At 42.3% G+C, this 26333-nt stretch overlaps 1 pseudogene; it reads left to right on the forward strand.

Moving 5' to 3' along the window:
* LOC110133959 (zinc finger protein 345-like) overlaps nucleotides 1–18959 on the forward strand; it is a 32774-nt pseudogene extending 13815 nt beyond the window's left edge.
* The last annotated feature ends 7374 nt before the right edge of the window (nucleotides 18960–26333 follow it).

The raw sequence follows: 26333 nt of genomic DNA on the forward strand, positions 1-26333 counted from the left end.
ATACCAAAGACAGTTGCTAAGTAGTGTCTGACTCTTTTGCGACCCCATGGACTGTAGCCCACCAGGCTTCTCTGTCCACGGGATTTCCCAGGCAAGAAAACTGGAGAGGGTTGCTGTTTCCTTCTCCAGGGGGTCTTCCTGACCCAGAGATCAAACCCACGTCTCCTGCACTGGCAGGCTGATTCTTAACCACTGAACCCCCAGGGAAGTCCTACCAGAGACAGGGTAGGTTACAACAATAGAAACTTATTTCTAACAGCTTGAGAGGCTGGGAAGTCCAAGATCAAGGCACTAGCAGATTCGATGTCGGGTGATGGGTGACTTCCTGGTTCATAGAAGGCTATCTTTCTGCTGTGTCCTCATGTGGTGGAAGGGGAGAGAGTTCTCTGGGCACTGAGGACTGAACCCTCATGACCCAGTCATCTCCCAAAGGGCCCACCTCCTAATACCAACACACTGGAGGGGTTAGGATTTCAACAAAGGAATTTTAGGGGAACACATTTAGTCTATAACAATCTCTCCTCCCAGAGATAACAGCTGTTAGCATTTTATATAGTGTATACATATACAATATACATATGTGTATATATAATGTATATGTGTATGTACAATCTAAATTTGGGATCATACTATACCTAATGTTTTATAGCCTACTCTTTCACTAAGCATTAAATTATGAGCACTTTTCCATGTAAATATTCTGCCTTCTCAAAGGTCTCCAGAAATATCCAATCTGCTTTCAGGAAAAAAATAAAAAAGATTTGGTTTTATTTCTAACTAGTAAGAGACAGAGATGCTGCTCCTTAGATATTTTTGAGCCCCAAAATTGACCATCCCATGGAGGTGACCACCCTCCTCCAGGCCTGAGGACTTTACCCAGATGGCGCCTTAGGAAAATGACATCTGTAAGAAATGAGAAGGCATAACACTCAGCTTCCAATGGCGCTTTCCCGGAGGACAGCACCACAGTTGCTGAACCAACTCACCACATCCCTGCATCTTTCAGTCACTCACAACCTTCCTGAAAAAGTGGAAGCAGCCAGTGTAGGGGAGGCCCTGCAACCAGCCAAGAGGAAATGCTCACCGTGCTCCCTCAGCCCCCGCATCTACGCCCCCTCTCTCACCCTCTAGCGCTTTTACAAATCTGATAAAAATCGCATTTTCCTTCCTTCCAGTTTCTCATGTTTTCTCCTAACACAGGAGGCTGTTTCAGAAGTTGGAAGATGGCCACTTTTACCCCGAAGCTCCCCTGCCCTCCCACCCAACCCTGAAAGAGTTTTTCTTTTGGAAGCCAATGCAGACCTTTCTCTATTTTGGCCTTGGGACAGAGGAGGAGGGGGTGGTCACACTGGGACAAGGGAACAGGCCAAACCAGCTTCTCCCTCAGGACCCTCTCTTTCTCCCACCACTTTGGGAGGTTAAAAGGGGGCTTTTTGAAAGGCAGAAGAAAACAGAAAGCCTTTTGGAACAATGCTTTAACTGTTACCAGATCCCTCTCATAATATTGGGACAGGAGCCAGGTGAAACCAGACTGGAATGTTCCATATGTTCTCACACATTTCTCCTCCACCCTGCCCCACAAAGTGTATCCATTTGCAAGGAAAAAATAAAAACACCCAAGAGTAGTATTGTAGTATTGTTCACCACACTTCCTGGTCCTCAGCTCCTCCCAAAGTGGGCAGATAGGATAGGCTTGCAGAAAACCAGATTGCTTCTCACACAAAACACTGCCAGGCATTTTGTGTGTTTCTTGTATGTGTTTGTTTTAAGGCAGACTCCTCCTCCCTTGGTAGACTTTTAAAACCAAGCCAAAGCACCAGATTTATTTGTAAAATAATAAAACATCGACTCTATCAAGTGTTTTTAGAGAAACCTTATTCCAAATTCCTTGTTTTGCTCATGGAGACACCAGGAGATGTGCCTTGTTTCAGGGTCAGATATGGACGTGGTGGCCAAGGAGGGAGGTGACTCCTCAGCAGTTGTGGAGGAGGCCAGGGCTGTGATAGTGACCTTGGTAATGCACAAGCCTCCTCCACCATCTCACCACCCCCGGAGAGAGTTTTGAAAGAATTTGCTTTTTTAAAAAAAATCTATTTCCAAAAGAATATTAAAAATTCAAAACTGCATTGGATTCTTGATATCTATTTTGCTGTTTAGTATTTATATTTGAATTGCAAATAGGACGAGGTGACACAAGATCTTTAGGGCTTCAAGCCCTGCAGTCTTAACACAGCCTGTTCTTTACCACTTCACCAGGCCTCAGTTCTTCCTACGTCAAACATTGCACTCCTGCCTCCAGCCTCAAACAGTCACATCCACAACCCACTCGGCAGGGGGAGCAGGGCATGCTGACTTTCTGTGACATGTTCCTCCTTCAAGAGGCTGGCCGTGATATTTTCATGGACCTTCTGCTGTGGAAAGTGCTGGAAGCTGGTGGTGGGAGGAGAAGCGGAAGGTGCACGGAGATTTCCCCTGTTGCCCTGAATAGGAGGGATCAGAATTAATTCTACGCAGGGAGAAAGGAAGGTGGGGCCAGGATCTCTGAGCACCATCCTCCCACTGCACAAGTGAGGGAATGGAAATCCAAGGGAGGACTCAGATTGCCTGTGGGCAGAGTCAAAACCCAATCCAGCAATCTCTCTCTGATCCCGGGCATTTGAGAAGAAGCCTGCCCTATGAACCCTAGTGTCTTTTAAAGGGTAAGAATGAGTTACTGCTAAGGAATGGCACTAGGGGGAAATTTTTAGACTCTGACAGACAGAGAGTAATTAAGAGGGTTTTCACCAGAATGATCTAGGCTAGGGGCTCTTCTAAAGAAAGTCTGCTTTCTCACTCCTCCCACTCCATCCCCTCCAAACCTCCCGAGGTGGAGAGAGAAAGTTGCCCCAATGGTTCCAATACCTAAAACCCCCCCTCCTCCAGCAACTCTGGTGAGAATCCACAGTAAGCCTGATTCCTCAACCCCTTCCTCCTTCTCCCCCACTCCCCCGGATTCTCTCTGAAGGCATCTGGTGAACAAAACCACCAGAAAAGTTCACCCAGGAGTATGCCCAAAAGATGTGTCCTAAGACCTCTTAAAGGTTGTCAAACCCATGAGCCAAATCACAGGCTAATGTACCTCCAGCTTCTGAATGAAGCCCATAGTTCAGGCCTCTGAGCAAAGCTGACTCTGAGACGTCAAGACCTGGAGCTTCTGGGTTTGACCTTCTATGAAGATGGGTTGGGGAGAGGAGGCAGAGGAAGGTGAAGGGTTGAGACCCCCAAAATGGTGACAGCTATTGGCTGACACTGGTTGGATACAAGGCACAAGAAGGAAATGACTTACCTTAAATGAAAACCAGAAACTCCTGGCTGGAACAAGAGCAAGGAAGGAAGGCCTCACAATGCAAGCAACCTTGACCATGGCCCTGGGTTCCCAACTCCTGTGTCACTCCTGCCCTGAGAACCAGCAGGTGTGTGTGTATAAGTTACTCAGTCGTGTCTGACTCTTTGTGATCCCAGGGACTGTAGCCCTCTAGGGTCCTCTGTCCACGGAATTCTCCAGGCAAGAATATTAGAGTGGGTTTCCATTTTCTCCTCTGGGGGATCTTCCCGACCCAGGGATTGAACCCAGGTCTCTTGCATTGTGGGCCGATTCTTTATCATCTGAGCACCAGGAAAACCCTCTTAACACTCAGGCCCAGAGTGGCCATAAAAGTCTTGGTTCCTTTCAGTTCCTTTCAGCACAGTCAAAACATGTGGCATTTTCACTTAAAAAGAAAACAAATAAAAACCTTTGGAATACTAAGGAAAAACATAAAAGGCAGGAATACAAAAAAACTGCAGAGTGACAGTCACCACATTCTGCAGTAAAGTGTTCTGTCTCCATTGAGGTCATGAGATAGTTTGCTGACAACCAAATACACTCACTCACCCAACGATACAAATGTGTGTCCTGCATTTCATTACTTCCGATGCAGTTCTTATAGCAGACATCACTAATCAGTCACAGCACTTCATCCAAATGTTGCTTCTACTAATCTGAGAATCTTTCTCAACACAGCTTTCTATACAGCCAATACTGGCATTAGTGGCTAGAGATCAAGCTTATCTGCCATCTCTGCTAGTGCCAAGAGGGCTGAAAAAACAACGGAGCACCTTGTTAAGTTCCTTCCCTTTTAGTTCTATTTGTCTTTTGACCAAGAAGAGCCTCCAGTCATCAACTTGATTTCTTTTTTGGCAGGACATGGTATAACAGTTACTTTCAATGAATTTCCAGTGCCTCCCTCATTGAAGTGCAGCTTTTTCCCATGTTGCAACAGACCATAGAACCTGGGACCTTTCATTAGGTCTCTTTCTAGGCTAGACAAGTCTTGTCCACACTGGGCAACCCCCTAGAGTTGGAGTCCTCTCTGCCTTCCATACTCCGCATCTCATCCCTCATAGTCTGCCCACATAAGTACTGATGGGCTCTGGCCAGAATGGGAAGATTCAGGCTTTCCCCAGATCTCAACCCAGACATCTCCTCCAAGTATGCAAAATCATGTTCTAGGTGTTTAATAATTCTTTAGAAGATATCCTGAGTGTCTTGGGTTTCCTTGGTGGCTCAGATGGTAAAGAATTTGTCTCCAATGCAAGAGACTGGGTCCAATCCCTGGGGTGGGAAGATCCCCTGAAGAAGAGAATGGCTACCTACTTCAGTATTCTTGTCTGGAGAACTCCATGGACAGAGTGTGTCTTAGTTATATGTTATTTTCAAATTTTTATCATTTCACTTAAAGCAGGAGTTGCAAGCACAAATGCCTCCAGAGTCGAGACGGGAAATAGAAATGTGAGAGGCAGAAGCAAGTGGAAGCACAGGTAGAGACTCTCAGTGAGTGGCAGTGCCAACTGAAGAGTCTGTGACCTGTCAACAGGGGACGGGGGCATCTCTGCAACCACACTTCTGTGCACCGCTACCACTCTGGGCACTGTATTGCAAATTAAAATTAAGTTGTTATGTGAATTCTTATTTTAAAATGTGGGCTCAAATTCATAAAGCCCTATGAGAGCCAGACAAGTCATATCACCTGCTGGCTAAATCAGCCAATGGCCTGCCTGCTCATGACCTCTGATCTGGGGAATGCTCTTCTGTGAATAGTTAGAGATTAGGTAAGTAGTGGGAAGTGACCCTGGAAAGAAAATAGGGAACAACTATCAGCAGAGTGGAAACACTTGAGCAAGAGTTGGGGGGTTATTAGTCCACGGCACACAATGGAGGAACTGTGATTAATTTATTAAGAGGGATGGAGAAGAAGGAAATAAAACCAGAAGCATAAGTTAAGGGAGGTCAAGGAAGGACCTTAATATTGATATCTGGGGATTTGATTTGATCCTGGAAATTCACAAGGAACCATTAAATATGTTTGAGCAAGAAAATGATTGGCATTGTCCTGCAGAAAGATCTTTGAAAATCTGGCCATCCCTAGACTCTCCTTTTCTGAAGGATTAAGCTGCCTCCCTCCCTTTAATTAAACCAGTAGACTACAATCAAAGGAAAGCAGTGGAAGCTACAGCCCCCTTGGCAGTATAGGCACAGCTGAAACCCAAGCTCAAACTTGCCGACTTGACTTTGTTCTTTTTCCCAAAAACCACTTTCTGGTCATTCTCTCACTTGCAACGTGTAAGCCGCCTCTAAAGGGCCACCTAGGAGTTACTTAATACAGGCTCCGAAAGGCCTGGGACAATGGGGATGACGCAATCAGCTCCCTTGAAACCATAAATGTAGAAAAACAGGGATTGCCCAGCAGGATAATGGTTTCAGTGTATTCAGAGAAGGAGGCCCTGGCGCGAAGTCATGGGCTTGAGTGATGCAAAGGAAAGAATTCTGATCCCCGCTCAGGATAAGCTCAGGGGCACAGGGGAGAGATTGATATTTGCAATTTTTCCAGTGGCCATTTGATAGGGACCCTCTCCTGGACCCTGATGAAAGATTCAGGCATGTAGTTTACGGTCACAGTGCTGTTATCCCCACCTCAACCCCTTTCACCAGCTGGAAAATAAAGATGTGTGCTCCCCCACTCCCTGGATGGCTATGAGGCTAAATGAGGTGATTCTCCAAGACTCCAATTCCCCAAACTCCACCTGGGAGATGAGAAACAGAATCTGGTACTGCCCCTCTCCCACTCAGTGGTGTGGGGATGGAGGCACCCTTGACACAGAGGAATATTTGAGGTTGAAACTATTCACAAGTGATCCTGAAAGTCCAAGACATGGAGTCATTTGCTCTTTCTAGTCATGTGAATTGAGTTTCAAGTAGTGCGGGACTAGGTTATGGGATCTGATTCCATAGTTAGTGGTGGAGCCCCATCAACAGGTCACAGTGCAATGCAGTTTATTGTCACGTGAGTACTAGTTAATGACAAGTTGTAGAAAGTGCCCTAAACACAGAGGCAATTGCTGGTGAAGTAGAGAAGTTTTATTTAAAAGGTGAAAGTGAATAGAGCTTCCCTGGGGGCTCAGATGGTAAAGAATTTGCCTGCAATGTGGGAGACCTGGGTTTAATCCCTGGGTGGGGATGATCTCCTGAAGAAGGGAATGGCTACTCACTTCAGTATTCTTGCCTAGAGAATTCCATGGACAGAGGAGTCTGGAGGGCTACAGTCCATGGGATTGCGAAGCGTCAGATACTACTCTTATCATTACTGGGGAAATCATATTCTATGCAAGTATTATCAAAATGGGGATTCAAGAAGGTGTGCAGGACTTCTTTGGTGGTCTAGTGGCTAAGACTCTCTGCTCCCAATGCAGATGACCTGGGTTCAATCCCTGGTCTGAGAACAAGGTCCCACATGCTAACTAAGAGTTTGCCGACCATAACTAAGATCCAGCATAGCCAAATAAATAAATAAGTAAATATCTTAAAAAAAAAAGAAGTTCCTGAGATCCATCCCTAAAAATGATCAAGGTTCTACTACAGTAGAATTAAGAAAGATCAGGATACCAAAATTTCATAAGTAATAGACTCTTAACAATGTTTTTTAAATGCATAGCTTAAAAACAGTAATAACAACAATAAAAGAAAGAAAATAGAGAATAGTGTAGGAGTTGCCTCAAGGGGATAGAATGATGCATTTTCTCAGCTTAATATTTTATAGACTTTCTAGATATTCTGCAAAGAGAAAATATTACTTCTATAGAAAGAACAAGTAAAAAGGAAGCCAAAGGGGAGGGAGAATGAAAGTAAGAAACTTGAAAGAAGAGGACAGCAGAGGATGCTAAGAGCCATGTCTTAACCTAACCTAAACTTAACTTGAACCTAACCCAAGTGTGCAAGCTCCAGCTCAGAGTCACTACTTAAGCCTTATCGCTATTTGCACATTCAATAAACTGTAATGTGCACAACAGTCTAGCCTTTCCACAAGATAAAACCACTACCAGCCACAAGGCCAGCTTTAGTGTTGGAAATGCTGATCTCTGTAGTGTGTGTGAACTTATAGTTTTTAGAATGGAGTCATTTGCCCAAGGATGCACAGTGAGTTAAGAGCAGAACCGAACTGAGGATGGGGGCTGGGTTGGAGGAACCTCAGGCTTCCCAAGACCAAGGGCAGACCACGATGTCCTGTGGATACCTTGGAGTGTGCACAGAGTTGCAAATGGATTTCCTATCAATTTTAACCATCTTTTAAGTCCACTGGAGAGGATAGATGTCCACAGCTTTGTAATCCAATATAAGATGTAAGAGAATAGGGTTGATTGCAAACCCAAAACTAAAGCTGTGTAAATAGTATGAGGTAACTAGTGAAGGCCATAGGGTGCAAAGGTCAGGGAAGGAAGCCACAGAACTATTCAGCATTTGCAATACTTGAAACGAGTGCAGGCCCGACCATGCAACTGTCCAAATTGCTCAAACTCAACTTACTGAGCTACTCTTTCGTTTTCCAAAGGAAAAATATATATTATTGCACTACATGCTCCCAGAAAATATCTCACAGCTGGAGAAATATTCAGTGACCACAAAAATCACTAAATCAGCTGGCTCCATAAAGACAGCTAGTGACAGTAAAAACATATGGTAATGAAACCAGAAAGACAGCTCATTGGTGTCCCAATCTTGTAGGTGAGAGGTAGTAGGGATTTGGACTAAATTCATCCTGTAAGTTCTAACCCTGCATGTTCTTTTGCTTTGACCCAATTTCCCAACCCATGAGGAGATGTGGGCTGACAAGACAGAGTTGGTGGATAAATGGTCCCTTAGGATGGGGTTTACAAGTGAATTCAATGTCAGAAAGACTAGACTGCGGGCCAGATGTATCTTGAGGTCTGAAGCTCCCAGAGTGTTGAAGATGCCCAATAGTGTGGGCGTCATGCAAAGGAGACTCACAAATCCACATACGTGGGGACCTCTGAGCCTATCCAGTGGAAGCTCCAAGGGTTCAGAAGAAAGATGTCCTTTATTTATTTTTTTATTAGAGTATAATTGCTTTATGATGTTATGTTAGATTCTGCTATAACCAACGTGAATCAACTGTGTGCTAAGTCACTTTTGGTTCAATTGCTCAGTCATGTCAGATTCTTTGCGACCCCATGGATTACAGCACGCCAGTCTTCCCTGTCTATCACAACTCCCAGAGTTTGCTCAAACTCATGTTCATCGAGTCAGTGATGCCACCCAACCATCTCATCCTCTGTTGTCCCCTTCTCCTCCCGCCTTCAATTGTTCCCAGCATCACGGTCTTTTCCAAGGAATCAGCTCTTCGCATCAGGTGACCAAAGGATTGGAGTTTCAGCTTCACCATCAATCCTTCCAATGCATATTCAGGACTGATTTCCTTTAGCATTGACTGGTTTGATCTCCTTGTGGTCCAAGGAGGTCTCAAGAATCTTCTCCAACATCATAGTTCAAAAGCATCAATTCTTCAGTGCTCAGCTTTCTCTATAGTAAAACTTTCACATCCACACATGACTACTGGAAAAACCATAACTTTGACTAGGCGGACCTTTGTTACCAAAGTAATGATTTTGCTTTTTAGTATGCTGTCTAGGTTGGTCATAACTTTTCTTCCAAGGAGCAAGCGTCTTTTAATTTCATGGCTGCAGTCACCCATCTGCAGTGATTTTGGAGCCCCCAAAAATAAAGTCTCTCACTGTTTTGATTGTTTCCCCATCTATTTGCCATGAGGTGATGGGACTGGATGCCATGATCTTAGTTTTCTGAATGTTAAGCTTTAAGCCAACTTTTTCACTCTCCTCTTTCATTTTCATCAAGAGGCTCCTTCGTTCTTTGCTTTCCGCCATAAGGGTGGTATCATCTGCGTATCTGAGGTTACTGATATTTCTCCAAGAAATCTTGATTCCAGTTTGTGCTTCATCCAGTCCAGAATTTCTCATGATGTACTCTGCATATAAGTTAAATGAGCAGGGTGACAATATACAGCCTTGATGTATTCCTTTTCTGATTTGGAACCAGTCTATTGTTCCATGTCCAGTTCTAACTGTTGCTTCTTGACCTGCATACAGGTTTCTCAGGAGGCAGGTCAGGTGGTCTGGTATTCCCATCTCTTTCAGAATTTTCCACAGTTTGTTGTGATCCACACAGTCAAAGGCTTTGGCATAGTGAATAAAGCAGATGTTTTTCTGGAACTCTTGCTTTTTCAATGATCCAGCAGATGTTGGCAATTTAATCTCTGGTTCCTCTGCCTTTTCTAAGTCCAGCTTGAACATCTGGAATTCACGGTTCATATATTATTGAAGCCTGGCTTGAAGAATTTTTAACATTACTTTGCTAGCGTGTGAGATGACTGCAATTATGCGGTAGTTTGAGAATTCTTTGGCATTGCCTTTCTTTGGGATTGGAATGAAAACTGACCGTTTCCAGTCCTAGGGCCACCGCTGAGTTTTCCAAATTTGCTGGCATACTGAGTGCAGCACTTTCACAGCATCATCTTCCAGGATTTGAAATAGCTCAGCTAGAATTCCATCACCTCTACTAGCTTTGTTGATAATGATGCTTCCTAAGGTCCACTTGACTTCACATTCCAGGATGTCTGGCTCTAGGTGAGTGATCACATCATCATGGTTATCTGGATCATGAAGATCTTCTTTGTATAGTTCTTCTGTGTATTCTTGCCACCTCTTCTTAATATCTTCTGCTTCTGTTAGGTCCATACCATTTCTGTCCTTTATTGTGCCCATCTTTGCATGAAGTGTTTCCTTGGTATCTCTAATTTTCTTGAAGAGATCTCTAGTCTTTCCCACTCTATTGTTTTCCTCTGTTTCTTTGCATTGATCACTGAGGAAGGTTTTCTTGTCTCTCATTGCCATTCTTTGGAACTCTGCATTCAAATGGGTATATCTTCCCTTTTCTCCTTTGCCTTTAGCTTCTCTTCTTTTCACAGCTATATGTAAGGCCTCGTCAGACAACCATTTTGCCTTTCTGCATTTCTTTTTCTTGGGGATGGTCTTGATCACTGCCTCCTATACAATGTCTCAAACCTCTGTCCTTAGTTCTTCAGGCACTCTGTCTATCAGATCTAATCCCTTGAATCTGTTCGTCACTTCCACTGTATCATCATAAGGGATTTGATTTAGATCATACCTGAATGGTCTAGTGGTTTTCCCCACTTTCTTCAATTTAAGTCCAAATTTGGCAATAAGGAGTTCATGATCTGAGCCACAGTCAGCTCCTGGTCTTGTTTTTGCTGACTGTATAGAGCTTCTCCATCTTTGGCTGCAAAGAATATAATCAATCTGATTTCAGTATTGACCATCTGGTGATGTCCATGTGTAGAATCTTCTCTTGTGTTGTTGGAAGAGGGTGTTTGCTATGAACAGTGTGTTCTCTTGGCAAAACTCTATTAGCCTTTGCCCTGCTTCATTCTGTACTCCAAGGCCAAATTTCTCTGTTACTCCAGGTATCTCTTGACTTCCTACTTTGTATTCCAGTCCCCTATAATGAAAAGGACATCTTTTTTGGGTGTGTGTTCTAGAAGGTCTTGTAGGTCTTCATAGGACCATTCAACTTCAGCTTCTTCAGCATTACTGGTTGGGGCATAGACTTAGATTACTGTGATACTGAATGATTTGCCTTGAAAACAGAGATCATTCTGTCATTTTTGACATTGCATCCAAGTACTGCATTTTGGACCCTTTTGTTGACTATGAGGGCTACTCCATTTCATCTAAGGGATTTTTGTTCACAGTAATAGATATAATGGTCATCTGAGTTAAATTCACCCATTCCAGTCCATTTTAGTTCACTGATTCCTAAAATGTTGATGTTCACTCTTGCCATCTCCTATTTGATCACTTCCAATTGACCTTAATTTGTGGACCTAACATTCCAGTCTCTTATGCAATATTGCTCTTTACAGGATCAGACTTTACTTCCATCACCAGTCACATCCACAACTGGGTGTTGTTTTAGCTTTGGCTCCATCCCTCCATTCTTTCTGGAGTTATTTCTCCACTGATCTCCAGTAGCGTATAGGGCACCTACCAATCTGGGGAGTTCATCTTTCAGTGTCCTATCTTTTTGCCTTTTCATACTGTTCATGGGGTTCTCAAGGCAAGAATACTGAAGTGGTTTGCCGTTCCCTTCTCCAGTGGACCACATTCTGTCAGAACTCTCCACCATGACCCATCTGTCCTGGGTGGCCCCACAAGGCATGGTTTAGTTTCACTGATTTAGACAAGCTGTGGTCCATGCGATCAGATTGGCTAGTTGTCTGTGACTGGGGTTTCAGTCTGTCTGCCCTCCGATGCCCTCTCTCAGCACCTACCATCTTTCTTGGTTTTCTCTTACCTTGGACTTGAGTTATCTCTTCACAGCTGCTCCAGCAAAGCGCAGCTGCTGCTCCTCACCTTGGACGTGGTGTAGCTCCTCTATAACCTCATGGGTTATAGTCCATGGGGTCGCAAAAGAGTTGGACATGACTCGGAGACTAAACAACAACAAATTATGTTTAAATACATTTTAAAATATTTTTTAAATTTCTCAGATTTAATTTCTTATATGGCAAAATACTAATGGAAATAATCCACAAAAACAAAGTTCTTCATCAATTTTTAAGAGCGTGAAGAAAAAGTTTTTAAGACCAAAACTTTTGAGAACTGATGACTTGGATCTATGTGGTCAATAATAAAATTATTAAAGAGAGAAATAACCACTTAAATAACTAGGTATTGCCATTCCAAGGCTATGTTCACTTCTTCTATTTTCTTCATATAATAAATATTTATTGGTTGCCCGATATGATCATTATTAACTGCTACTTTTGCCAATAAGACCTACAGAATTTCTTGCTTTCCTTTTCATCTTACAAATTGAATTGAATTCATAAGCACTTTAGTTAATGCCTCCCCCAGAGTCACAGAGCACAGGGTCATCGTTAGGCTTTCATTATTAACTGTGTGATGTAGGCAAGATTCTTAATCTTTCTGGGTCTCAATAGCCTCACTTGTACATTGGAGATAAATATACATATCCACCTCATTGGGTTGTTGCAAAGAATAAATTTGTCAACACATGAAAAGTGTTTATAATAGTGCTAACCTCGTAAATGTGGCATAACTATCAGCTGGGATTATAAGATAGCTTACTAACTAACATCACTCAACTTCAAAAATAAATCCCTTTCAATAACATGTTTACTTTGAAGATAAGGAAGCCAGTCATTAAAGGGCCTGTTGAATCTCCTGGACATAACAATCTGAGGGCCTTCCACTTATAACCCCTCTTCTGAAGGAAAGGGAAGGCAACATTGCCTTATGCCTGATCACCATATTTTAACCAATTTGAACTTGACTCTCTTATCTCCACTGATTGGACCAGAGACTGGTCACTGTATGGGCTAATTTGCAACCACTGAGACAGTTGGCCTGGCAAAAGAGCTCCACCAATTAGGAACTAGCTGCCAATCATGTCTTCTCCTGAGATTGTCCGGGAATCTACATAGGGCTCTGCAAGCAGAGGAGCAGGTGGGAAGAATGTCTTGGGAACTAGAAGGAGATGTGGCAGCATTGTGCCAAGATTTACTCTTCTGGCCAGATGATCATCAAAACCTTTGCCAGGTCTGATAGCCCCATGACACCTCCAGCCCAGGACCCCAACTTCTTCTGTCCCCTAAAGGCCAGAGTTCACCAGCCTGAACTCTGAGGCCTGAGGCTTGCCTGCTTTGCTCAGAAAGCCAGGCCTCTCTGAAACATGTGTAGTCTTTCTACTGAACCGGGTTCTCATTATCTCTGTGGGGCCTGCCTGCTCTTTAGATTTCAGTGATGGAGGAGAGAAAAGGAAAAATGAGACCTTTTCAGTTGGTTTGTTTGATTTTTTTTTTCCCACACAGTCGGCTGCCATCAAAAAGCCATCACACTGTCTGCAGTTCTGCTGGGCCAGAGCCCAGGAGGTGGCTGCCAGCAGGCACTTCTAATGCAGCCTGAGTTGACAGGCATAACCTTGCGATGTTGCTAAAGGAAGCAGAGGTGGGCATAGGGGATGAAGGAAGGGCAGAGAATCTCAGCATCACATCTATTTCCTGGACAGATGTACAAACAACTAGAGAGGATTGGGAGACCTCAGTTTACCTATAATCCGCATCAACCATTTCAATCTTCAAAATGAACAACTGAGATGTTTCAGTCTTCTGTAAGTTACCCATCACCAAAACATCCCATTCTCAACAAGTTGCTGCTTTGAATATTTCCCTTATAGAAATTTTGCCACCACTGTGTATAAGCTAGTTCTTCCTGGTGCATCACTGGGTTCATTCTGCAGAGCCTCTGCTCAGCTCGGGAAGCTTCTGTGAGCCTTGCCCTGCATAGAACCAGTGCCGAGGCTGGTATTCACTGAGGATCTACAGGGCAGTGGATTCAAGGACAGTGTAGCATGTCCAAAGGTGATTTCTTCTCTCACTCTCTGCCAAACCTGAAGATTTTCAGGGAGTAAGATACCTAACCATTTCTAGAATGTGATCAGGAAAGAAGTCATTCTTTAACAACCCAGAATCAGTGCTTATGAAAGCAGCCTCTCAGAAGGTAGGACTGTCTAAGACCCAGTCCATAATCTCAGCTTATTTCCCCAAATCCTCTAATTGGGGGCCTTGAACCAAGCCCAAGGCCTTTGCTTTGTGCTCATTAGGCAGTCAGTTAACCAATATTTTCTGAGCATTTATTAAAGATTTTCAGGTCATAAATTGATAAGGTTGGAGCTCTCTTTTAAAGAGATTGATCTGTCAAAAATTTGCCTGGCTGACAGACATCAAAGAATTCAGATGAGGCTATTCTAGCAATTAAGTTAGGATGTTGTGGGGCATAAATAAAAATGGTGACAGGGGACATAGAGAACCTTGAAATATTGGCATAAACCCACTAATAGGCAAATATAGTGTGATGACTGTAGAACTAGACAATCATGGGTCACATTCAAGCACCAGCATTTACTCCAGCAAGTGACATAATTGTCCCCGATTTCAGTCTTCTTATCTGTTATGAGAATAGTAAAGCCCACTCATAGTTAGAAAGATAGGTAGGTAGATAGAAAGAAAAATAGATACATAGACAGACAAGTACACACAGACTCTTCCCAAAGGTAGCTCTATGTATTTGACTGCTATCTGTTCACCAAAACCCATTTTCTCTTCTCCCTGGGCAGACAGCTGAAGTTATATGCCATGTGACTGTGTTCTAGTCAATAAACTGTAAGTAGAAAAGATGTGTGCTCTTTCCAGGCCTGACCTTTACAGATCCCCACTTGGAGCTCCTCCATACTCTTTCTCTATCTGTTGGCTTAATACAGAGATCTCTGAGGTCTCAGAGAACTGAGCCATGAGATGCAAGAAGCCCAATTCTATGAATAATCACAGAAAGACTACTGACCAACTGGGAATAATGGTCTGAAACTTTACGTAAGAAATGAGTTTCTATTATATTCAGTCAGTTAAGTCGTTCATTCATGTCCAACTCTTTGAGACCCCATGGACTGCAGCATACCAGGCTTCCCTGTCCATCACCAGCTCCTGGAGCTTCCTCAAACTCATGCCCATCGAGTCGGTGATGCCATCCAACCATCTCATCCTCTGTGGTCCCCTTCTCCTCCCACCTTCAATCTTTCCCAGCATCAGGGTCTTTTCCAATGAGTCAGTTCTTCACATCAGGTGGCCAGAGTACTGGAGCTTCAATTGTTTCAATGAATATTCAGGACTGATTTCTTTTAGGATTGACTGGTTGGATCTCCTTGAAGTCCAAGGAACTCTCAAGGGTTTTTTTCCAACACCACAGTTCAAAAGCATCAATTCTTCAGTGCTCAACTTTCTTTATGTTCCAACTGCCACACCCATACATGACTACTTGAAAAACCATAGCTTTGGCTAGACAGACCTTTGTTGGCAAAGTAATTGTCTCTGTTTTTAAAATGCTGTCTAGGTCGGTCATAACTTTTCTTTCAAGGCGCAAATGTCTTTTAATTTCATGGTTGCAGTCACCATCTGCAGTGATTTTGGAGCCAAAGAAAATAAAAATCTCTCACTGTTTCCTTTGTTTCCCCATCTATTTGCCATGAGGTGATGGGACTGGATGCCATGATCTTAGTTTTTTGAATGTTGAGTTTTAAGCCAGCTTTTTCACTCTCCTCCTTCACTTTCACCAAGAGGCTCTTTAGTTCCTCTTCGATTTCTGTCATAAGGGTGGTGTGCATATCTGAGGTTATTGATATTTTTCCAGGCAATCTTGATTCCATCTTGTGCTTCATCCAGCCTGGCATTTCACATGATATTCTCTGCAAATAAGCTAAGTAAGCAATATGAGAATATACAGCCTTGACATACTCCTTCTCCAATTTGAAACCAGTCTGTTGTTCCATGTCCAGTTCTAACTGTTGCTTCCTGACCTGCATGCAACTTTCTCATGAGGCAGGTCAGGCAGTCTGGTATTCCCATCTCTTTCAGAATTTTCCACAGTTTATTGTGATCCACACTGTCAAAGGCTTTAGCATAGTCAATGAAGCAGAAGTAGATGTTTTTCTGGAATTCTTTTGCTTTTTCTATGATCCAACAGATGTTGGTAATTTGATCTCTGGTTCCTCTGTCTTTTCTAAAACCAGCTTGAACATCTGGAAGTTCATGGTTCATGTACTTTTGAAGCCTAGTGTGGAGAATTTTGAGCATTACTTCATTAGTGTGTGAGATGAGTGCAATTGTGCAGTAGTTTGAACATTCTTTGGCATTGCCTTTCTTTGGGATTGAAATGAAAACTGACCTTTTCCAGTCCTGTGGCCACTGCTGAATTTTCCAATTTGCTGGCATATTGGGTGCAACACTTTCACAGCATCATCTTCCAGGATTTGAAATAACTCAGCTGGAATTCCATCACCTCCACTATCTTTGTTTGTAGTTATGCTTCCTAAGGCCCACTTGACTTAGCATTTCTAGGATGTCTGGCTCCGGTGAGTGATCACACTGTCGTGGTTATCTGGGTCATGAAGATCTTTTTTGTATAGTTCTTCTGTATATTCTTGCCACTACTTCTTAATATCTTCTGCTTCTGTTAGGTCCATAAAATTTCTGTCCTTGGTGAGGTTTCCTCTCAGGGCTCTGAATGCAGGTTTTCCTCTGCATTTTTTTCACAACCCTCATAGGCTGGGTCAGGTAGCCCAGAAGCAGGGTCCATTGTCTCTCGTGAACTGTTCTCTGTAACTCGAAAAAGAAGGAGGACTAGCCCGCATAATCTGCAAATAGCGTAGAGCACCAGGATGTGATTAGCATTATCAGCAGTTGCAGGTTACACAGCTGCATGGATGCCTTTGAAGGTATTTTCTCAACATGCAGATGTGAGTTTGGGATGTAACATCCCCAGAGAAGACACAGAGTAGGAGGAAGAAGAGGAGGAAATGGCAGCTTCTCAGGTCTTGTGGTCTCTAAGCCAGACCTGATCACCTTTCTGGAGCAAATGAAGAATCCCTGGGATGTAAGGAGACTGGAGATGCCAGCCATATACACAGCTGTGTCTTCTCACAACACCCGTGCTCTGATGTCAAAGAATCCAAGGTTCAAAAATTTAATCCAAAAGGCAAACCTAGGAACATATGAAAGAGCTCACCTTGGAAATGAACATTTAATGAAAGACCAGGAATATACGGGGGTCTGTGAAAGACCTAGAAGATGTTTATATTGACATAAAGGAACTGAGACAGTTTCACATAACGCAGACATTACTGCCAAAAGAAATGAGCAATGTGAGTCAAATTGGGGAAAAACACCCATTTCAGTTATCAACATCTGCAGAGAAGCGTATCTTTTGAAGCAAAGGCTTAAATCATTTTTTCAAACATACACGTTCTCTGAAGGGGAATGTGGAAAATCTGGAAAGTCATCCAGTCTCTACTGCAAATACTCATTCAAACCACTCTGAACACAGGCTTCGATTACATATACATTCAAGCACGTCTGAAAACCAGAAATTTAAAAATGAAGGGGAAAACTCACAATATAATCAATTTGAGGGATCTGTGAGCAAGGGGTCATTATTCTTCCACCAATGGACAGTTTCTCTCTGTTCCAAAATGTGTAATGTTGATAATAATGGAAAAGAGTTAAGCCCACCATCATTGTTCAATACACATCATGATATGGTTAATACATTAATACGGTTAATATGGAACAACTTCTCACATGTAATAACGTGAGTCAGGCCTTAAGTAAGAGCTCTACCCCCAATAATTGCAATGATACTTACGATGGAGTGAGAAGCTATTCATGCAATGAAACTGGGTCTAAAACTGAACAAGACTCTAACCCTATGAAACATCAGGGACCTCAATCTTCAGACAAGGATTCTAAAAATAGTACATGTAGGAATATCTTTTATCAAACATCAGGTCTTCCACTAAAGAAGAGTACACATACAGGAGAGAAGACTTATAATTGTGAATATAGTGATATTTCTTATCAGTCTTCAAATCTTACTCAACAGCAGAATATTTAGGATCCGCAGAAAAGTTACAAGTGTAAGAAATGTGAGAAAGCCTTTACTAACTCATCCAGTCTAAGTAGACACAGGAAAATTCATTCAGGATGGAAACCTTTCAAAGATACAGAATGTGGCAATGCCTCTAATCCGAATTCAAAGCTTAGTCAAGATCGGCAAATCCACACGGCAAGAAACCTTATGAATGTAAGGAATGTGGAAAAGCATTTATGTCTTGCTCAAATCTTAGTCAACATCAGCGAATTCATACGGGGAAGAAGCATTATAAATGTACAAAGTGTGGCAAAACCTTTAATTAGAACTCAAAGCTTACTCAACATCAGCGAATCTATACGGAGCAGAAACCTTACAAATGTAAGGAAAGTGGTAAAGCCATTTTTAGGTGTTCACATTTCAGTCTGCATCAGCAAGTTCATGCTAGGGAGACACCAAACAAATGTAAAGAATGTGGCAAAGTGTTTCCTTGTAGCTCATGTCTTACTCAACATCAGATAATTCATATGCAGCAGAAATCACACAAATGTATGAAGTGTGGCAAAGCCTTTAATCAGAAGTCAAATCTTACTCAACACCAGAGAATTCATACTGGAGAGAAGCCTTATAAATGTAAGGATTCTGGCAAAGAATTTAACCAGTGCTCAGGTCTCACTTACCATCAGAATATTCATACTGGAGAGAAGTCTTATAAATGTAAGGATTGTGGCAAAGCATTTAGACAGCACTCACGTCTTACTAAACATCAAGTAATCCATACTGGAGAGAAATCTTATAAATGTAAAAAATGCAGAAAAGCCTTCAGTCACTACTCAACTCTTACTAAACACCAGCGAATTCATACTGGAGAGAAGCCTTATAAATGTACAGAATGTGGGAAAGCCTTCGGTCACCACTCAAGTCTTATTCAACACCAGCGAATTCATACTGGAGAGAAACCTTACAAATGTAAAGAATGTGGAAGAGCCTTTATCAGGAACTCACATCTTACTCAACATCAGAGAATTCATACTGGAGGAAAAACCTTATAACTGTAAGGAAAGTGACAAAGGCTTTAATCAGAGCTCTCACCTTACTAAACATCAGAAAGCACGTACTGGAGAGAAACTCTAGTAATAAAATAAGTGATGGAAGAGGTTTGTCCTAAACATACACTTCAGAAAATACAGGACCATTTATTTAAGAAAGATAAGAAATGGCATAAAACAATGCAGAAAAGTATTTAATGAAAATTAAATCTAAATAAATACCAGAAATTGCACACTAGAAAAAGTGAAAGTTGCTCAGTCGTGTCCAACTCTTTGCAACCTCATGAACTGTGTCCATGGAATTCTCCAGGCCAGAATACTGGAGTGGGAGGCGGATTCTTTACCAACTGAGCTATCAGGGAAGCCCGCACACTAGAAACCATTTCATCAATCCTGTTTTCTGAAGTTCTCTTCAGGAGAAGTATTGTAGATAGTAATCCATAGTTAAAACAGATAGAAAATTGATATGTTAGTATGGATCACAAGATGAAGGGTTGGTATTTAGAAATGTACAATTATTAGCAATGTATCTTTGTATTGACACAATTTGTGATTATTTGAAAACCAAGATATGTTATTCAACACTCAAATTACTCCATGCTGCTATGTGTGTATGCAAAGTAGTGTTTTTGATGATTGCTACTCAAAGATGAGACAAGGCCTTCTATCCTAGAGAGAAATCATTTATCTCTATTCTCCATTAGGAGATTAAGGACACAGTGATGTAGCATGTACGCTGAACATTTAAATGGAGGTGTTAGTCATACATGTTGTATCTTTATAATATCAACAGATGTCATGAAACATATTTGAACATGTTTCAAAGAAAAATACCTCTGATACCCTAGAAATGTATGGAAACCCTTCTCAGAAAAGTCATGTAATTAGTGTACATCTTGTTTCATTCGTAAATGATTAGCCTCCACTTTGTAACTGTAGAAATCACAGTCCTGAGATCATTGTATCAGAAGAATATCATTGTTTATGCTTGTAATCTGTATTTAATCCGTTACACAGTGGATTGGAAAAGGTTTTATTCTGACTTTGTGTGATATTACATGTTAATAAAACTGATGGTTTCTTGTGATAAAAAAAAAAAAATTCTGTCCTTTATTGTGCCCATCTTTCCATGAAATGTTCCCTTGGTATCTCTAATTTTCTTGAAGAGATCTCTGGTCTTTCCCATTCTATTGTTTTCCTCTGTTTGTTTGCATTTATCACTGAGGAAGGCTTTCTTATCTCTCCTTGCTATTCTTTGGAACTCTGCATTCATATGGATATATCTTTCCTTTTCTCCTTTGCATTTTGCTTCTCCTCTTCACTCAGTGTTTGTAAGACCTCCTCAGATTTTGGGCCTGATCTCTATCTTTCTATTCTTGCACTGAACCTGATATCATAATCCCTCAATAAATTATCATTATGACTTTTTGTTGTTTTGCCAGAAATATAAAGACCTACAAGTTCTCAGTTTAAGAAGACAAGATACACACAGCAGTATACAGTATATGTGATGCAGACAACAGAAGTTCAAAGTCCCCAGGAGGGAAATCTGAGATAGCCTCACATAGCAGGCAGCAATGAGTTTGTCTTTGGAGACTGGCTCTGAATTGCCTGGATAATACAGACTCCATTCATTCACTAAAATTTTAAGAAATCAACAAAAAACTCAACATAATTAAGTATCTACCCCTGTAGCCTGTAGAACACTTCAGCTCTTACCTAGTATTTCTCTATTTCTCATGTCTGCTGCCAATGATGTCCAATGTGGTCTGGCCCAGGTTGCTATGCCAGCTACCTGCACCTTCTGAAATCATCTAACTTCTACTTTCCACCCCTGAAAACTCTGACTCAAGAAAGGAAAGACATGCACTTCAGAATTTTTGAATCCCTTCTTCTTGGGTCCATCACAGCCCTGAGTTTATGGCTTTTAGAAAACCACTGGTCAGCCACTGGTCAATGAGACTATAACTATGTGTGTAAGTTGCTCAAGGTTTTGCCTTTCCCCCTGCAGCTATTGGCTTCCCTGGTGGCTCAGATGGTAAATTATCTGCCTATAATGCAGAGACCTGGGTTTGATTTCTGGGTAAGAAAGATCCCCTGGAGAAAGGAATGGCAACCCACTCCAGTATTCCTGCCTAGAGAATCCCATGGACAGAGGAACCTGGCAAGCTACAGTCCATGGAGTCACAAAGAGTCAGACATGACTGAGTGACTAACGCTTTCATTTCTGCAGCTATTGATCAATAAATCCATTTTCATTACCATTTCCCTCTGGCTGTACAAGCAAAGAGCTTCGTTTCAGAAATCAAAAGACTGATCAATCCAATGAGAGGGTTTTGTTTTAATCAAAACATTGATTAATCTAACAAAAGGGTTTTCTTTTTTTGGCCGTTACCATACACAGAAAGTCTGCAATACAAACTTATTGCTCTAATTTCCCTCTGTAAATAGTGAATTATAGATGATAAGATGGGAGTTCTGCCATGATTTATTAGTTGTTTAATCAAAACTATTGCCTTTTAGTCTTTTTTAAAATGTATTTATTTTATTGGCCATGCCACGCAACTTGCAAGATCTTTGTTTCCCAGTCAGGGATCAAATCCATGTCCCCTGCAATGCAAGCATGGAGTCCTAGGCCCTAGACTACCAGGAATTACCCTGACTTTTAATCTTTAAAACCAGTTGGAGTGCCTATTTTATAGGAATAGTAGAAACTACCTTTGTAACTTCCCAAATTTTCAATTTTCCCCAAGTGTTGAACACAAACATTGTAATTCTCTAGGTTCAGAAAAGCACAATGTATTCACTGAGATGTGAATTAGACTTAAACACATCGTTCAGCCAGTTTATTAAACAAATGGGATCCACATACAGCAGTGTCAGGGAAAACAGAAAAACAGGACTACTTAGAATTTAGTACATGAGACCATTTAAAACATTTAATCACAACGTCCAGCATGCATTTTGTAGGAGAGTGCTAACCAGGCTGCAGGATTTTGAAACACTTCCTCCCCCACCTCAGGATGCTATTTGGTTCTTAGAGGAAAGGGGGAGCATTGGTGGGTACATACACTACAGTTGTACAGAAACCACTCTGATGCAATATGGAAATAATCCTCTCTTCGGAAACACTTAAACAAAGATGTCTGCAGATGCTGCTGTAATCAGACCAGGTACTGAGAACTAGTATGGACTGCAAAGAGCTGGCTGAAGGAAAATCAGAGACACACATTTTTAGGGCTTCAGGAGGAATCTGAGCAGGTTGTTATATGCTAACTAGCCAAACTGAATTGAGTTCGCATAGAAATCCAGAGGGCTTCTCTGGTGGTTCAGTGATAAAGAATCCCCCTACTAATGCAAGAGACACAGGCTCAATCCCTGGGTCAGGAAGAGCCCCTGGAGAAGGAAATGGCAACCCACTCCAGTATTCTTGCCTGAGAAACCCCATGGACAGAGGAGCCTGGTGGGCTACAGCCCATGGGGTTTCAAAAGAGTTGGACACAACTTAGCAACCAAATAGCAACAACAACAAAGAAATCCAGAATAATACCCTTCAATAGAGGTTTGTGTCTGAGCTCAATTGCTTTGCAGTTTTAAATGTCCTTTGGCTTCTTCCAAAAAACAACTTTGTGTCATTCACTCATTCAAAAAATATTTTCTAAATCAACTATTGGCTAGCTGCTGTGCTGGGAACTAAGGATTTAATTTTAAGCAAACACCCAGATATAACACTTGCCTTGAAAGAGGTTTCATTCTGATGACAGAGGTTCATTCCAAAATCTGAAGTCATACTATGATAAATGCTATAGAAGAAGTGTATTAGTTCCAACCGTGTCATTCTGTCTAAGAAGCAATCCAATCGCTTATACTGCAGATAACTGAATGGATTTCAACTCACATGCTAATTCCAACTGATTCAAACAGTGTCTTAAGTACAGTTTGATAATGTTTCTGAGGTCTTGTTTGAGGTCAAAGGGGAAGAGTTTCCTGATGAGTGAATCTGGCATGCATACAGAGGGGGAAGTGACTGTCTGTGTGCCATGTATCTGATGTACCTGGTATCCACCAAGAGCATATAGGCATTTGAGAACAAAGTGATATGTGGTTACAGTTGCACAGTTGTGTAGCAGTAGCAGACAAGATCACTATATAGGTTCTTTTCTTCTGCTGCTCCTTACTTTCACCCATCTCTGGCTACCTGAGAGAAGGGCTGGCCTGTAGGTCTACACTAATTCATCACAGACAGTAAGGAAAATGAAACTCACTCCACCTCTGGAACAATTACACAGATATCAGACTTCATGAGACTTTGTCAGGGAGTGAGGAAGAAGTCACAAATAGCACACTGGGTAAGAGAAGGCTCCCAATGAAGTTTTTGAAAAGAAAAACCAGTCAACCAAAACATGGATCCTAGAGGGCAAGTCTGTGAATTAGTGTTAAGTTTCTAAAGATCCATGGGACACTTACTCTAATTTTAATTGTAACTCTATAACCAGAATGCGGGCTTCCCCAGTGCTGCCAGTGGTAAAGAGTCCACCTGCCAATGCCGGATACGCAGGTTCAGTCCCTGGGTTGGGAAGATCCCCTGGAGGATGGCATGGCAACCCACTGCAGTGTCCTTGCCTGGAGAATTCCATGTACAGAGGAACCTGGTGGGTGACAGTCCATGGGGTAGCAGAGTCAGACATGAATGAGTACATCACCAGAATGACTGTAATTTGCCAGAGAAAGAAAACCCAGACTGGCGCTATCTACCAAGGATGGAAATGCTGAAGATAAGAAAGCCCAAGCAAGAGGAAATGTGCTTCAAGTCAAAAAGGAAAGTTTGCTTGGGTGTCTGGGAAAAGAGCTCTAAAATAAAAACTATACTATGGTTGGTGAATGTATTATCTCCATCCTACATCAGAGCCTCCTTAAGTGCCATACCCCTACCCTCTGCCTGGAATATTCTGTCCCTACACACACACACACACACACACACACACACACACACACATGCATACAAGCGTACATGCACACATCCCATCAGCATCTACCCCAGCCCCTCATCCTTCAGGTCCCATCTTAAAGAGATTTCCTCGATCATCTAAATTAGATGCCCATTCTCAGTCTCATTATTCTTTATTTTTAAAGCCTTCTTGTGTCTTTTATCAATATCCTTACATTTACCCCAAGTAGGAGATAGATAGGTAGATATTCATATATATGTATTTAATTACTACCTGGTACATTACAGACAGTTATTACATATCTGGTGAATGAATGAGTGAGTAAATGAATGAAAGAATAAGTAGATGATACTCTGAGAAGTTTTAAGAACAGAGCAAATTATTTGCCTTGAATGTTTTGGACCAGCAATGAGATCCCTGATCCTGATCTGAGGAGGAGCCGTTTTAATTCTTCAGTCCTATGATTGGAGGAGGGTCCTGGTCCTGAGACAGAAGGCAAAGCTTTACCCCCTGCTTAGAGACCAGCCAGATAAGCCCGGAGAGGCCACTTCATATGTAGGAACTGGTGGCTATGGGGTCTGGGGAGCGATGGGGGTGGTGGAGCTTCTTGTTCTGATTTTCGGAGGTACTGTCAGAAGAGGGTCTTTTCTCATTTCTCAACTCTCCTTTATGAAGTGCATTTGCTAAGAGAGAAACACCACTTTCTTTGGAGAATTGTGAGAGGCCTAGGCCATGGAGGCCTGCAAGGGAACATCCACTCATTTGCAAATTGGCGGAGAGTCTCCCACAAAGTAGAAGAAGGCTTGATTCAGGACTTAAAGGAAACAATGCAGTCTGTTCAACAAAGCCAACATTTAAAGAACCCGAAACAGTGTGCTTTAAAAACTGAGTTAACAAAGCAGCCTTTTAAATTTTACTGCACGCTTATTGGTTTTATTTTCAAACTACCATCTGGTACCCCAGTAAGAGTTTGCTGGTTTGTTTATCTTCATGATTCATCACCTATAAGATTCCTGAGCTATGAATGACAACATTGATTGGAATTCTGCAAATGGCAACACTTTTGCATCTGGGCCAGCTTGTACCAATCATGCAAGACCTTTGAATAGAACTGGTACCTTCTATTGCCTGGCAATTCACAACAGAAAGACACAAGGAGAGACAAAACATCTTTCAGACAAGCCTGCCATAAATCCATTTGGGGGGAGGGGCTCTTTTAAGATGCTGATATTTTAAAAATCTTCCCATCCATTTTGTGTTTTATAGAGACATAGCCATGGACCTCAGTGGGAGATGTTGCTTTGGGATCATCTCCCAGTGGTACCCCTGCTCACTCCATCATCTCAGGAAGGGAGAGGAGTGGTGAAAAGCAGAGAGGATGGGGTAGGACCATGGAACGGTGGGTAATTACCAAGAAAAAAAATAGAAGCCTCCTACATTTTATCAGAGCAAGTATCAAATACTGTTTGGGCCAAGTACATTTTGTCCCATTTTGTTTCTTATGCAAATTAAACATCTAGAGACCAGCCTGCCACAAAAGTTAACTCTGCTTCCCTGACTTCATTCAACTTGCCCTCGAAAAGAGTATCATGTACCTGATTGTTAGCTGGATTCCCCCCTCCGAGAAATTGTAGGCAAGATCTTATCATTATCGGGCTTCTTTAGAAATCAAAAGCACCTGTCCTTTGTGAAGGTGGGCTTCTAAAGAGAGAAGCATTCCATTAGAAAAATGCCCGGAGTTCATACGGGAACACGATTGACACGTCTTCCCGGCCTGAAGGTACCAACCTCAGACGAATAAACGAACGAACGTGGATGAAGCACTGTGCCAGGCACTGTGCTAAGCAATTCAGAGGCATAATTTCATCAGGCCCTTGCAACAGCCACAGGAGATGGGGAGCCTGAGTATACAGATTTGGAAACTGAAGGCTTGGAAAGGTCAAGTCCCTTGCCCAATATCACACAATTGGACAGAGCCACAACCCCTAATTCCAGAACCTGTGCTCTTAGTTACCTATGACATAATTCAGCACTAATGACATTAACATGTACCGTCCAGTGACAATCCACTCCTAAGAGGCTTCCCTCTTCAGATTTTCCAAGTAGAACTGTGCATAAAACCAGTTTCCCCTGATGTTCTGCCCCTGTAGAGGATAATAAACCATTCTAGGACTTCCCACTGGTCCTTCCCACTGGTGGTCCAGTGGTCAAGAGTCCACCTGCCAACGCAGGGGACGTGGGTTCGAGCCCTGGTCCAGGAAGACGCCACATGCCTCAGGGAAGCTAAGCCCACACGCCACGACTACAGAGCCCGTACTCTAGAGCCCTTATGCAGCAACTCCTGAGCTCACAGACCAAAACCACGGCAAGCCCAGGCACCTAGAGCCCGGGCTCTGCAACAAGTGAAGCCACAACAACGAGCGGCTCA

This window comes from Odocoileus virginianus, chromosome 7, assembly GCF_023699985.2.
Source record: "Odocoileus virginianus isolate 20LAN1187 ecotype Illinois chromosome 7, Ovbor_1.2, whole genome shotgun sequence".
NCBI classification, from domain to species: domain Eukaryota; kingdom Metazoa; phylum Chordata; class Mammalia; order Artiodactyla; family Cervidae; genus Odocoileus; species Odocoileus virginianus.